Source organism: Varroa destructor, unplaced genomic scaffold (assembly GCF_002443255.2).
Source record: "Varroa destructor unplaced genomic scaffold, Vdes_3.0 BEIS01000001.1, whole genome shotgun sequence".
Classification (NCBI taxonomy): Eukaryota; Metazoa; Arthropoda; class Arachnida; order Mesostigmata; family Varroidae; genus Varroa; species Varroa destructor.
In genome coordinates, this window is record NW_019211454.1 from 9,728,113 (window position 1) to 9,743,086 (window position 14,974).

Genomic DNA, 14,974 nt, shown 5'->3' on the forward strand with positions numbered 1-14,974 from the left:
GTTGGCGGAAACGCGCAACAGATTTGGCGCTCCGGAGCAGCTTGTTCTCATTTCATCTTCGCTTTGGTTATCGCCTGTCTAGGACCTCCCGGTGCCATTCACTGTCCTTCCATCTGGTCGAGGGTCAACGCTGTGCCAGAACGGGAACTAACAGTACCAGCGACGCTGTAAACCTAATCCAGACCTTTGCATCGCTGTAGAGTATAGACGATTGTTTTTCTTCTTGGCGTGAACGTCTTCGCCGTGTCAGTTGGGAGACGAAACGCGCCGGCCAGCGCGTACCGAAATTTACGCCTGTTGTTGTTGTTATCGATTCTCTTGTTGTTGCTTCGGCGGTCGCTAAGCAGGGTCTAAAACGAGCCACTTTGGTTGGCGGTGCATGGTACAGTCCCTACGAGAACAATGTACTTGAGCATGGGCTAGAACATGATTGGACTAGCGTTAGTAAGAAGATAACAAAAGCCGCGATGGCTTGCCACTCGCTTCAACGGATTGTCTTTCCCCGTGCCGCCTCATATTTGCTTTGCTATAAGTATTTTACTGTGAGTCACAAAACGCCGGTACCGCCCTGAACGCTGTTTTAGGGCGTTCTACCATCCTGGCCACCGTACATATGAGGACCTGAGGGAGAATCGTTTGTGTAACGGGCTTAATGTTCATAGAAGCAATCACTCTAGCGGTAGTTAAACTATAATTAATAGTAACAGCAATAGACAAAAGCAAAGCGTATAATATAACATTCAGTTAGATGTAGCGGCTCACAGTTGATCGGGTCAGTAGGATTACAAATGTTGAATACTATCTGAGTTCATTTTATTGGTACGGTCTTGTCTAATCAACGATGGAACGATGCACATATTAATTAGTAAAAATCGATAAATTAGCAGAAGTCCCCTTCTTGCCCGGAATATACCGTGATGAACAACAGTAAAAGCAGTGTTCACAACGAACGCTAGCAATTGCTCGAAAAAAGTCATCCTCATTGAATTGCAGGCCCCCATTTTGCTCTCGGAGTGTTACGGTCAGCGTTCATATTTGATCACAATATCTAGACTTCGTCGATATCGAGACAGACACAATATCGTAAAACGAAAAACGTTGAAGTACTTTTTTACCATTAATCAGTCGCTTTACGTCTGCCGCCGTTCTACTGTACGCCACCTTATACCACAACTTTGTTGCGTTTCATTGTCGCAGCATCCCGCTTCGTCCTTGTAGATGACAAAAGTACGCTAACGACGGCGGCGTCTAACATGCTAGAACTGTGACTTTCACCTATTCCAGGGGCCGAGACAAGAGCGGCCATTTCTTTTGCTGCCGCAACGTTATTAACAATGAACGTGCTTCTCCCTTACTAAATGCAAGACGCCGCCAGCCTCGAGATCAGCATTGCCGGCAACAACAATAACCCTTTGATCAGCATATATATTGGTCCTTGGCATATACTGACGCTTCGTTTCAAGCCATCGCCACCGAATCTTCTCGCCAGCGAAGCTCACTCACCCGCGGTTCCACCCCCCTGCGAGGAAATTTCGTTATTTTAGTCCATGCATTCGTTCGACGAACAAGCGAAGCTAGATACCAACGAATAAACCAATTGAACAAGTTCATCCAATCTAAAGGAGCATTTCGACGCATCATCACCTGACACGGCCGGCAGTAGAGCGTAGCGTCAAAATCAGCAAAAAGCTAATAGTAGTTGCAGCAAGGGGCGTTTATTTCTATTGTTTTTTTTTTTTTATATCAGGCCCGTAGTCGGTGGTGATATTGTTTGTTTATATATTCTTTCTTGTTAGTCACAGTTATTATCATGGCCGTTCTAGTCATTTCAATTTCAGCTTAATATACAACGTGTGGGGTGGTTGGTTGGCTGGATCAAAGCGTCTCTCGTTGCAGTGCACCAAATGGTATAGCATCACGACTTAATTCCCTTCCCATATAACTATGGCGCAGGCATCGGCGGCGGTGGCGCAGAAATACAGATCTACTGTCGCAGTATACCCCTAGCCTCTAGGGCCCATGATACAGACAGAAGCTATCTCGATGTCTGCCGATACCGCGCCAAGGAAGACTGTCCGCAGATAGGTCGTAAGCGCCTTGAAGCGATATATGACCATAGCAATCGGGCGCGATGCTGTCAAATTGAACAAATCAGCAACGTCTGCCGCTGTTGCACGTTGGTTTCCCGCGAAATCGCCACTGCGACGTCGACTCTGCCGTAGGCTTTACAGCGGCTGCTGCCGCCGTTCCGGATAGGCGCAATAATACATGTATGAGAATAGAAACGACAATAACAACAATAGCGTGATACGAACAGCGTCGTCGTTCCGGCGCCAAGCGGGAGTCACGACAGCGGAGACCTGCATGTAAACTACGACACGTCGCGCTATAGCAAAACCATCAATGTACTGTGTACAACGCTATATGTCCAAGTACGAGGGACGATAAGTGTGAAAATACGTTCGCCAGAAATTACATTAAGAACAGTGTCGACCACGGACAAGTGCTGGGAAATAGAGCTAGTACTTGAGGGAATCGGAGATTGTCACGGAAAACGCAAAGGACGAAGGTGACAAAAATGTCCGCAAATGACGTAGAAATTGACCGCGTAAGCGTATAATAAAACGCCTTATACCGTAGCTATGGGCAATGGCTGAACAACAAGTTCTATGTGCGCTAAAAATAATTATCGTCAAGTTAAGATAATTCATATTGTAAATCAGTTGGTGATTCGAGAGCTGCTGTTCGCATTTGTGCTATTAACTGAGTTTTTTTTTTATGTACCTCGGACGCTGAGCATGCATCTGAGATCATAGACACGCTTCCCGTTTTTATGTGGTCATCGATTTAAGGGTTAACGGTCGGGTAACTCGTAAATATGACAAAGTAGCATTTATAACCGCCGGATCGAATACTTACAAACGAGTACTTGTATATGATGAACAGGCATAGACATGTTTCTTATTAGGTCTGGTAACTAGAACCAGGTTACGACAGAGGCCCAGACTACCAGTCTCTCCCATGGAACAACGTTACGCATACCTCGTTCTAAAGGTGATTAAGACGATATTATAAAGCAAAATAAGAAAAACATGGCGATATATAGATGTATAGCAATAGCGAATCAAAAGTTTTCATAGACAGAGCTTTTAAAATGATACAAATTTACAGCAGGTCAGAGTGAGGGTGAAGCAAGCTTGATCGATAAACAATCTAAAAAAGGCCTACTATAATTATCCCTATTATTATTTTTAAACATTATTCTACGAAGGCGATTAGTCAAGAAGCCCTCACAGCGGCGTTATAGTGATCAAGTAGACCGCGCGGTTCAGACCCACGCAAACCATCCACCAATCCAGGGTAAGTTAACGTACGAACGCGACATTTCTACACGCCAAAAACTACGCTCGCGTGAACGACAATATTTCTAGCTTAAACATTATATCGGCGAGTCTGTTATGCGAAAGTTACCAATAACTGGTCCAACATAGAAAAGAATACATCAAACCACTATACTAACCAGTATAGTTTTCAGCAAGTTTGCCGCCCACGTACCCGATTGTTTTATGTAGCCATCTGGACTTGACCCTGGATCCCGATGTAAATCATTGCTATAGAAGAGTACCTAAAGCTTCAGACAGCTGTCTTATTCATCGTATTTTGTTAAGATATATAGACAACGGTTAGTAGGTAGTTTGGAACAAACTGCTGCAGCCCCACGCTTCTTTTTCATCTCCCTAAAATACTTAAGTATCGAGCCGGCGGGCGACGGACTGAAAGGTGGAAATCATAACATCGGCATACTTCGACCAAGTACGTAGTGTTCCATCTGTTGCGCTTTGTTTTATGGTTACGCTTGTGAAGTCCGGTTCATCTATTTGCGAACAAGAACGTCACCGTTATATCAGATGGCGAGACCAGCTATTGAGTCGACAATCAAGATCATAACAGGCTGTTTGTAGCTAGCCTAGACTCCGACGTATAACGCAGAGAAAAAAAAACGTACATGTTGTTTTCTCTGTGGGCACAATTGCGGCTAAGACGGAATTTGCGAATGCCGACGGCGGTCAAGAGGTTCCTAACGCGAGCGAAAGTCGTCAGAGGACTGCCAACTGGTCGAAAACCATCAGAGAGTCAATTTCTCGACGGGATCATCAAAAATGGCGATTGTCACAATGCAATCAAAAGGTGTCTCACAATGCCAGAGCGCCTGGTCGCAACGGATTCAAAACTTTTGCCGCTGTACACCTGCTATAGAGTTACATGTAGATAGAAATGAAGCGAGGCACAAACGAAAAGTATTGTTCGATTTTCTGCTCACTGTGCCTTGCTTATAAGACATAGGTTGTCCTAAGGAACATCACACGCTAGGCTTATCGTTCTGAGTCATACCAGCAGCAGGCGATGCCGTACTGTACGACTCCACTATTAGGCGCACTTCTCGCGCTGCGTATGCACCGACGTCGTGCAGCGATGGGTCCTTGCGTTAGCTTGTCTTATCCGTCCGCGTTTTTGTCTTGGTCATTGTCATCATCGACGAATCTTCACCGTGTTATAAAGTCATTGCAGTGGGCTTTCTGCCCTGTCCGTTGCTGCATGTCTGTAATCAGTATAGTTCATACTAGACCGCCCCCGCCATGGTTTTCGGGAGAGCAGGAAAAAAGAAAGAAATCTTCGCTGATTATCCCTCTCTCCCTCTCTCTCCTTCTGTATGTTTTCTATAAATCTATTTGGTATCTCCTATTTTTATCACCTATACATGTATGCCCTATGGTTAGCGGGCAGACATCGCATATACGCGGATGCGCTGGCCTAACAAATAGTTCAGTGAACATCACTGCTTAAATGAATGGTATGAATAGCCATTGTTATTTCTAGCAGTACAGCTTAGCCAAGAACAACTACTGTTACCGGTGCGGACTTAGCCACGATATCAGACACAGCTGATAGCAAGAGCTTATAACAATAGACAAGGCAAGACATAACAGATATACGTACGCTGCCTCTAAAGCGCCGAAGCCAAACAGGTGAGGCGAAATAAAAGTCGAGAGCATGAATCTGTCTAGCTACTATTAGCGGGCAACCGTCCTTTGCCCCAGTGTTTCTTTTTTTGATTTCGTGAATTATGCCACGGATGCTTCGCTTCTGATCATAAACTAAATTAATGAAGGTGTTCTAAGCTTGCTTGTTCTAAGCTAAGGTGTTCTAGTACTGCCTTTGAGCATTGCTTCAGACGGATGGGCCCTCTCAACACAAAGTCTACTCCCGGTTTTAAACGCAGAACACCTCACGTGTATCTGAATTCACTGAACGAACATCATGCCCCTACATTACCATGAAAACGATCATGCAGGAACTAAATGACATGTACGAGTTTGAAAGGAGTATAATATGCGTATGATATACAAATTAATTTTAATTTGGTTACAATTAGGGCCGCTTATGGAGCACCTCCAACTTGAAGGTTACCGCCATTCATAGTAATCGCCTCGCCATCATCATGGTTATCTTTGGGTGCGAAGCAGCTATTAGCTCCATCTCGCCTTTTGCCAGTACAAAGGTCGCAACTTTGTAAGTTTATACTAATGTAATGTATGTTGTCATCGATACGAGACGAAACAAGCACACTCTATTGACCTATTCTCGATACTGACTGATCCCGGTTTCAGTCGAAGTTACTACTTGTGCGATCATTAAAGGCGTCCTGATCCGATTACCTTATCCACCGGCTTAGCCACTTGTTTCACTTTATTGTTTAAGAAAGTTGGCAACAATCAGGACACTTGTATGCACGTTCATCCGGTAGTATGCACACCGCCAGGTAAACATCATTCCGCCAGCAATAGCGCATTGGGTCATATGCTTCCAGTGTGCACCGCTTTACGCATACGATTTTATCTAAACGTATTCGATGTCCTTGTGACCTGGTCTTTCCTTTTTTCCTAATTACTCTTCGCGCGTTTCGTGCTTCTTCTTCGCACTCAGCCTTCCTTACGTTTTGTCGTGTTTTTATTGCCTCCAACATCCACCACAACGAGATTCGAATTAGTACGAAAACATATCCATAGCGATAACGCCGTCTGACCAATCTTCTCGAGAGGCGACGGCGAAATAGTAGGGCGCCAATACATCAACAATAGCAACAAAAGGATTTAAAAAAAAAAAGCAAGATCAGTGTCATTGAGACCATTACCAACAGCATTACAATTTGGAGCAATAATCTGATGTGATTTAAAAAAGAAAACAGACGATCGTGAAGCTGCCGCGGTCGCTACCGCTGTCGTTGTTGTCGCCACTGAGACTTCTGCGGTACGCATTGGCTCCACAAAGTGATCAACAAGAACGGAAAGATTGCAGGGTGAATCCAAATGCCCAAAAGCATACCAGTGGGCTACAGGTGCAGTAGGTGGCAGATCCCTGCGTGAAAGCTAGTCTACTATGCCCAAATTGAAATTAGCGCGTTGCATCTATTCGATACCAAATAAATATGGAACAAAAAAAAGAAATAAGGTAACCAGCAAAGCTCGTAAAATGCATTCTCTGGTCGAGTTATGCTGCTTTTTTGTTATTACGATTGCAGCTGTTGATTCTGGTAGCCGTTCGTTGTTATCGTAGTTGTCGTGTTGTACAGAAAATTTTGTATACAATAACGCCTCGCTGCTACCGTTGTCGTCGGCACGAGGCAGGGGCGTTGGTCATCAGACGGCAAGTGGCGCGACAACATTGACGGGCACGATAGCTAATGGGAGGTAGGTGATATTGGCGGTGCGTGAAACCTTCCGTCTATGCGAAAGCGGCAATGTTATTGTTTTCAGATTCAATGAATAAATAGGTGTGACTAAGGGACAGTTCGGATCGTATGTGGCGTCGATTATATTCCAGCTGGATCTGCTGCTGCGGTTGACGTCATAGTTCAGCTAATAAGCTGCTACCGTACAGTTGGATTTTGTATCTAAGTTCGCTTCTGACTTGAAGGTATTTGGTAAATATCCGGCGTTGTAAGTGGCTGCATATAGTTAACTGAATGTTCGAGATGTTCTGAACAAGGTAGACGTGACCCATAGATAAGTACTAAAGTAAATGTAACGTTCGTTCGTACCAGGACCAAACAGAAAAGTTGGGAGTGATGTCAGATTTGCGCAATGAGTTGATCCTCAACTTTCTGAAATCCAAAAGTGCTTTAAGAACGACTCGGTTACATATTTCGAGTTCCATATCCGGTTCAACATTACCACAAAGGTTTGGGTTCTTCCAGCACGAATCAGCGTATGCCTAACCTCATCACGCGTTCCTAAGGTATTATTAGAGCATCATCACGGGAATCAGGGCGGCTCACTTCGTTATTATGTTCTAATTATAAAGTCAATATGGCTGTCATACAGTCGGGTGGACATAGGCATGTTGAATATAGCTAACACGTATTTACTTTATTTATTTATTAATTGCTTATGTTAATTTTGTGCTTTTAAATATTAACAAAAAATTTCCATCTATATGTGTTCATGTTGCAAAGTATTGAGCATGTTTATCCGTTAGGTTAAGTTTAAGGAACTTTAAGGAACTATATACTAGCACGTGCCGGGCTCGACCTTCAAGAGATTAGTGATAAGAGTTTCTGTATTTCCAATACTGTCAATTAACACCTATATGCATACCGGTTTGTGGCTAGCTTGACAAGTTTTGTTCCCAATCTTTATTAAGTGCTACGTGTCTGTCATGCGTCGGACGCCATTCTGTACCCATTTTGCACGTTAGCCACGTTTTCTCCAATGCAGTCCTTTCACACTTTTTAATGAGTGAGTGAGTAATCAAACAAATCCATACCTCCACAACTATCAAACAATATCATTAAGCTTAACTAGCCCTATCTATTAAGATTTTTCCCAGCGAAGAACATTTGCTCCACTTATATGTATATTGATTATAGTCATTTTTACCCATCATCACTATGACTTTTATTATAACGATCATGATTTCGAGCTTTATTTTTACTCGTTTAATAACATTTTTTCCGTTTCGTATTTTGCTCATGCTCTAGCAACTGTTGCATCGGCCCTTTATTCTGGAGACCCTTCTGGCAACTTCGGACTCCCTGTGTTTTCTCTTTGTTTCACGACACTGTGTCCACGGTCCCGTCCGACCATTTACTTGTCCACGTCCATACATTCATCTAGCGGGCGAAGCCCCCATCCCTTGTCGCACGCACATACAAAATCTTATATATATATAGGGGCATATATTATTTGGGTGCGTTTGTAAATGATGGGCTTATGGCTGTGTGGAAATAGAGCTGTTTGCACCAACGCGATGTCTGTCTGTATCGCGGTAGGTTAGTCTCGCCTAGAGGCTGGTATCGCAGGTGTGCTAGGTGCAGTCAGTTTCTGCGAGTCCACAGCTGGTAGCTAGCTAATTTGGCGTTGGCTGTGATACCGTAAGATGATTCCGAAGATTTGTTTCTATAAAGGATTAGCCAAAGGTTAGTTCGCATAACAAGGCTCTGGTTTCTGGTCAAAATATTTGCCTAACTATGAAATGAACCTTTACTTCACGGCTACTGCCGGTGCCGTCGGCGTTTTTGCGATGGTAGGGACGGCGCTGTGTGACATTCGAAATCTGCGGGAGAGAACGTTATAGCCACGCGCACCGTCATACCCGTTACCGGCACAAATATTACCACCGAAGTCACTAACCAGCGCAGACGACGACAACGACAAAGCTAATAACTGCAATGATCATAGCAGCTGATACGATACATACAGCGTAAACCGCACAAGTAACGCCAGCAGAATCAACCTGCCGCAGAAGCGTCTGGCCAGTCGTTTACCAAACACCGCGAGCGACGATCGAAGAGCAATCGCAGTGGTACAAGTGGTAGCGGTAGCGAAAAACAAAGTTGAAGCGAAAGTACGCTACGCACGCCGCTGTCGCGTCGTTGCAGTTCGTCTTTTCGGTCGGCCGTCCAGAATCAAATAATAATAATGATTGAAGCGACGAGATTTGAGTTTTTGCTTTTATTTATTTATTTATTTTTTTCACTTCTGTAGCTGTGGCTTCTGCTTATTATTCCGTTGTTGTTGACGTCTAGCGATATTCGGTTGTCGTTGCCACTGAGAACAGGGGACGGCTTACCGACTACCTGAGGACATTTAATGTAAAAAGCGATTCACGTGGAGACTAGTGATGGCCTGCATAGATAAGGACATCTGGGGGTGTGCACCTCCACGTTGATGTGTCTCGGGGCAGTTTGTCAATGGATAATGGTTTCATCGTAGAGATCAGTAGAGTGGCATAATCACGCACTAAGTGTGCAGCATTGGTCAATCAGGACAGCGTAGGTATATGTGACATTTTGGTACATGCGAAAAAATGACGGTCTTCGAAGACGGAATTTTAATCTTGTAGATCATGCCTACTGCTTATAAGAGGAATTTATTATGTAGATAGTTTGATGAAGAGTAAACATCTTTTTCCTTGCTGCCACTCGGGGACAGGAGCTGAATGAAGAAAGTGAACCCTGCGAAATGTCACATATAGGTACGTTACCCAACGAAATTCGCACCGGCAGTTACCGGTGATCGAATCTCATGAAGGCAGTCCGGACGTCGTAATTTCAGGCAGCTAGCGTAACAGTAGCTGAAAACAATTGGTAAAATCGGGCTTTTGATTATGGCTATGATGAAATGACCGATTCTAAAACAACCGAGAGTCTTGTTTACGCATCGGATGGACTATAAGGGGACCGTCCCCATCAAGCAGGTCTATCTTCGCGCCGTTGACGCTATTGGCGAGGAAGTGTCATAGCTTACGTTAGCGAATGACATCGAGGTCATGCGACGATTCGTGCCTCAATGTGTCCGTACTATGTAGGAAGTGTGCTTATCACTGCTTGTTGTTATGTTAGTTTTTTTGTTATTATTTGAAATATCCGGCCGATTAGTTCAGCTGTGCTAGGTATTATTTTCCTGTTGCGTTTGGGATTCTGCTCGTATGTACATCTAGATCTAGTTATCGTCTCCATTGATACGAGCGCTACGAAGGCTTCTGTAATAATGTTCTATGTTAACAATTAAATCGTGTGCAAGTGCTACGATATATAATTGGCAATAGTAATCGATTATAATAATATCTATGGCATGTTTACAGGGGGTATCAGTGGATTTATTTATACATGAGAAGTGTGCAAATATGCGCTCAACATCTAAGAACGACTAGAAATCAAACAACAGTCCTGCTTAATCCCTGCCGAAGAAACGTCTAGTTCTGTTGACATCTAGCGGTATTTAATCCACTAGCTTCGCAAAGACGGGACCCAAATAATGCCCGCTATGGGGCAGTGAAACTGTATCGTTCATGATGGCACCACTGCGAGCACACGTACTAATAGAAAAGTACCTATATATTAATACTAAACTGTTCCCAATAAACACTGCTCTGATATAGCGACCGATCGATGTTACAACCGCTACTGCTGCTGCCACTGGGAAAACACCGATCAATTCAACTGTTACATATAAATATCGAAGGGTAATTTATTGATTTATCCTATCAGACCCTCGATTTAGGTAGATGCTTGATCCGAGAATCATGAATATCATTCGCTCGGAAATCTAGACCCACTTGGGTTTTTCAAAGACATCCCGACATCGAATTGTTCACGATGTGCCCATGTGCATCTTCACTAAGCATCATTGGTGGACGGACTAATCAGTAAACATAACGTGAAATTACAATCGCAGATTCAAAATACGTTGTCGGTACACTACCGAGCTGTATCGCGCACAGATTAAGGAACGCGTTCCTTATATATTTGCTAGCTTAGGAACCAGTCTAGGACATATCTTTACACATGCATAAATATACGGTGCGTTTATAGAGACCTATTTCCCTTAGTCGATGTTGACTGCTAGTAATAAGGAATACTATAGCAGGATTTGTCTATAGCCATTATTGTCCAGTACCTATTGATACCTAAAACGCTGCGTTCAAGCTGGCAGCTCCTGTTGTGGCAAATGAACGCTCGTTCGTCACAGGCGACCCATCGCTATACGCTGGATTGAATTTAGCTAGAATAATCTATGCAATCGTACATAGAACTTGTTTCACAAAAAACGAACTACCTCCGCCATCTCCTACTGTTACGTTACGCATTCGATCATGCCATCAGTATATCCATTTGTTAACTATTGCACCGAAGCATCTGAATGCTCCAGCCGTGTGATGGCTATAAAACCCGTGTATCCCTATACAGTAACTTTTTGGCTACCGTTTCTGATTAGAATTCGGGTCATACACTTTAAACAACCAGTAACCAACACAGGAAGAACCTCTATTATAGCGTCATTTGTCCAGCTTAATGAATAGTTAGCTATCCGTACTCATAGCAATGCGAGAGCCAAATAGGTTAGCGTTAAATAGTTGGGCTAATTTGGAAAATCCTACACAGCTTTTTTTGTTTGTGTTAAATGTCACGCCTTCCTATTAAAGAGACTCATTTAGCGTTTGTAGTTGCCTTCGGAACTTTCCTCCCGTACGTGCTAACATCTAATCTACTGAGGTCTCATGAAGGAGTCCGGCAAGCAACGGTACCTTTGTCATGTGGTCGTAGACGCTCGTTTGTTGGCATAAGATAGTTGTTACTCTCTTTAACATACGCGTGGTCGTGGTCAAAACAAGCGTGTCTATGGCCAGGGTAGCTGAATTTTGCTGGGATCACCCTTAGGGGGCGTAGCCGTAAGCAAAGAGAAACAACAATAACGACATTTTTGCTGCAAGTAGCTCCCTCGTACGGGCAAACCCAGGGCGCCCTGGGCGCTGAAGGTAAAGAAGTAGCAATTTCTACCCACACTTTCGTCTTAATACGCTTGTTTCCGAATAACGGAATTGACCAACGCAATATCTGTTTACTGAAGGATTCGATCTTTGTCGGTAAAATGATACATATATAGTAGCGTAATCGTGACGAAGATGAGCTTAACCCTATTACCCGTATTTCTATTACGCTTTGACAAAATCAAGAAAAATCTACGTTTTGTTTAGGATTGCATATTTAGCAATAAACGACCGTCTGGCTTTCGTTTGATGACAGATAATCGATTTGTCCCTTTTGTGGCACAAAACTGAATTCGACACAAAAGAAAAGAAAAACAATTAGAAGTATTCGAAAATAGGACCTTTCGGAACTCGAAAAGAGTTCTCGAAAAGAAGCACATTATGCCTATGTTTTACACCGATACACAGAATAGTCGCTCTGATGGCCCAGGCAGTAAGCCAGCCCCAATAACCCGTTTAATGCGGTGACCATCAAGCTTGTCATAAAGAACAGATGCTACAGTGCGTAAATTTGACAATCAATCAAGGCAGGGATATGTAACATAATACAGTTTATTAAAAATGTTCTACGAAGAGATCCGCTTCTGCACACCTTCTTTCAAACGCATTTATAACATCTAGTCGTTTTTAGAGTTCTCATTCTTAGAGTTAAAGAGGTTTTCCTCTATTCATCTTCTCTGGTAGCAGTCTGTTCTGTCCGGCCCTCTAATTACACTAAATTTGACCAGTAAGCACAAGTCAACAATAGTAATCTTTTTCTACACTTCTCAACTGATCTTTTTCAGTTTATATCTCTGGCCCTACCTCTGAAGTGACCGACACTTAGATGCTGTATTCAAATAGCAGGCCGTTTATTGATTCACCGGAAAAAAACAACACTTCGTATTGATAACCTAGCATAAATATTATAAACAGACACAAATAAAAATAGGTGCCTTTGTCAAGGTTACGCGTCCGTGACGTTTTTCACGCTGGTCAGAATAGCAATTTCGATTTATTGGTACCGTTGTAGTCGCCGCCGTTGATACAAAATCTCTTTACTTTGATAAAATGAAACATGTAAAGAGCTTTTCTGGTGGTGATTTTCCTGTCTACCTTTTAAATCCGATATCAGCTAGGGCAAGGGACATCGAGGATCGCGTTTAGCTGTAGGCGTAAACACCGCGATCCGTTGGCAATATTTAATGGCAATGGGTACGTTTTACCGAAATAAAATCCGTCGAATGGCGTATAATTGATATGTGCGCAGAGTGTAATAGGCGTGTCCATCTTTTTTACATGCGACATAATTTCCTCTAGTTAAAAACGAACGAAAGATGGTTAAACTACATTTGTCATTTAACGATACGGATCGCCACAACACTGCAAAAGAATTGGACTAACATTAAACTATTAGCGGAAGTTAGGTCTTGTCCTGAAAACGATAGGTACAAGTATCAGTTCCAGCTGCTTTTAGTGTCGTACCCATATGTTGTTGATCCTAATTTCTTCCATCTACAGTTTATATGTAGTTGCTGTAAAAAAAAAAACAGATGCGATGGAAGATGATTTACACTATCATTTATATAGTAAGTGTGTTTTTATCATCTAGCGAACGAAGCCACTCTAGCGTGTTAAGGGAAATTTTCAAGAAGATGATCAGACGGTTTGCTCCTATTTCCGAGAAGCTGTCGTCCATGTTTGGCCATTCTAGAAACAGAGCGAGGTGGGGCAATCTTCAAAGCCAATGACGGCGGCAACAGCTGGAGCAATGACAATTTAAATAACTGCAAGGTAAAAGTGACACCTGTAGAAGGTCAAAGCGCCCGGAGACATCTTACGTATATATATGTGATGGCAATCAGAGCTGGTGTTATCGTTGTTACAAGTCGCTGACTGCGTGAACAATTCTCAAGGTGTGCCTCGTGCCAGTAAGCCATGGTCATAGCTTTGGCGACAACGGAACCGAATCGACCTAGCCATTTGGAAGCTTTTCTCTTTAGTATATATATGATTATGGCTGTGTTATACATGATTGTGAAGTGTTTTTCATGGGAGAATAGCGTTCGTTGAAAGCCAACTTATTTGAAGACTGTTTAAAGGTTGTTCTTAGTTTGTCTACACGTTCCGATTTTTCTCGCTTTCAATTTGGCAATACAGTACGTGCTAACTGCGCTCTAATGGATAACCTGCAACAAAAACACGTTTAATCAAAACTAACAAACTGCTAGACTGTCTAGGCAATAGACCCCGTTCTCACGCAGAGCTTCTATTTACTAACTCGTACGTTGCGTGAGCGTATATATACTAGGACGGATTTGAAGCGATGTGAACTTTCATATACACTCTATACATGGACACTTTTGACTATGCGTGTCTATATATGCACGTGCTACTTTTATGGCCTCCCTTTCAGTGTGACTACGCTGGAGGCAAAGATGGGGGGCGGCCCCTTTCTTTGCAGGCTAACCGACATCAACCACTTTTGAAATCCAAGCACTACATTTTCAGTTTATCAGAATTACGAGCTGCGCCTGCGTTGGTGTTACTAGTTTATAATGGCGTTTCAGCGTTACATATACACAAACATACTGTGTATAATCGTACTGTGATCGTTGTGCAACGGGGTGGGGCCTCGGGGAAGGTTATCTTGCGTAAAAAAGGTCCACAAGCCAACGTCTCATTTTATAGAAGTAGCGACGTGACACGCTATGATGAGGCGGCCACCCTACAAATATAGCGCCTACCGACTGCCGGTCAAGACGCATGGCAGAAGATGGGTAGCCGTACCTCTAATTGCGATCAGTGAAGTGTTCCGGGCTACTTGGAGAAGTATCGTAGCTAAAATTACAACTTTGCTAGATACTAGATTGTTAGCTCGTAGCTATATCTAATGCGGTCGAGCAGGTGTTGCAGTTCGTAGTGTACTTTCGATGATGATTCCGCGAAACGTCGAAGAAAAGCAAAAATCAGTTGTTTAGATGGCCTTACGACCTTAACAATTGTCGCACGATGCCGAATGCAGCAAACAACCGAGTGATGAGATGAATACATATAAAATGAGAAGTTACAATGAAGCACATAAACGGTCCGCTACGTATGATTGTGAAATGGGCAAATAAGTACGCGATTTTTGAGTGTGTTACGCAATGCGACAGGGGCATAT

The 14,974-nt window shown here is 43.2% G+C and overlaps 1 protein-coding gene across 3 annotated transcripts in view; it reads right to left on the reverse strand.

Moving 5' to 3' along the window:
* LOC111250889 (uncharacterized) overlaps positions 1-14,974 on the reverse strand; it is a 123,788-nt gene that overhangs the window by 78,103 nt on the left and 30,711 nt on the right. The gene's annotated exons all lie outside the window — the stretch shown is intronic.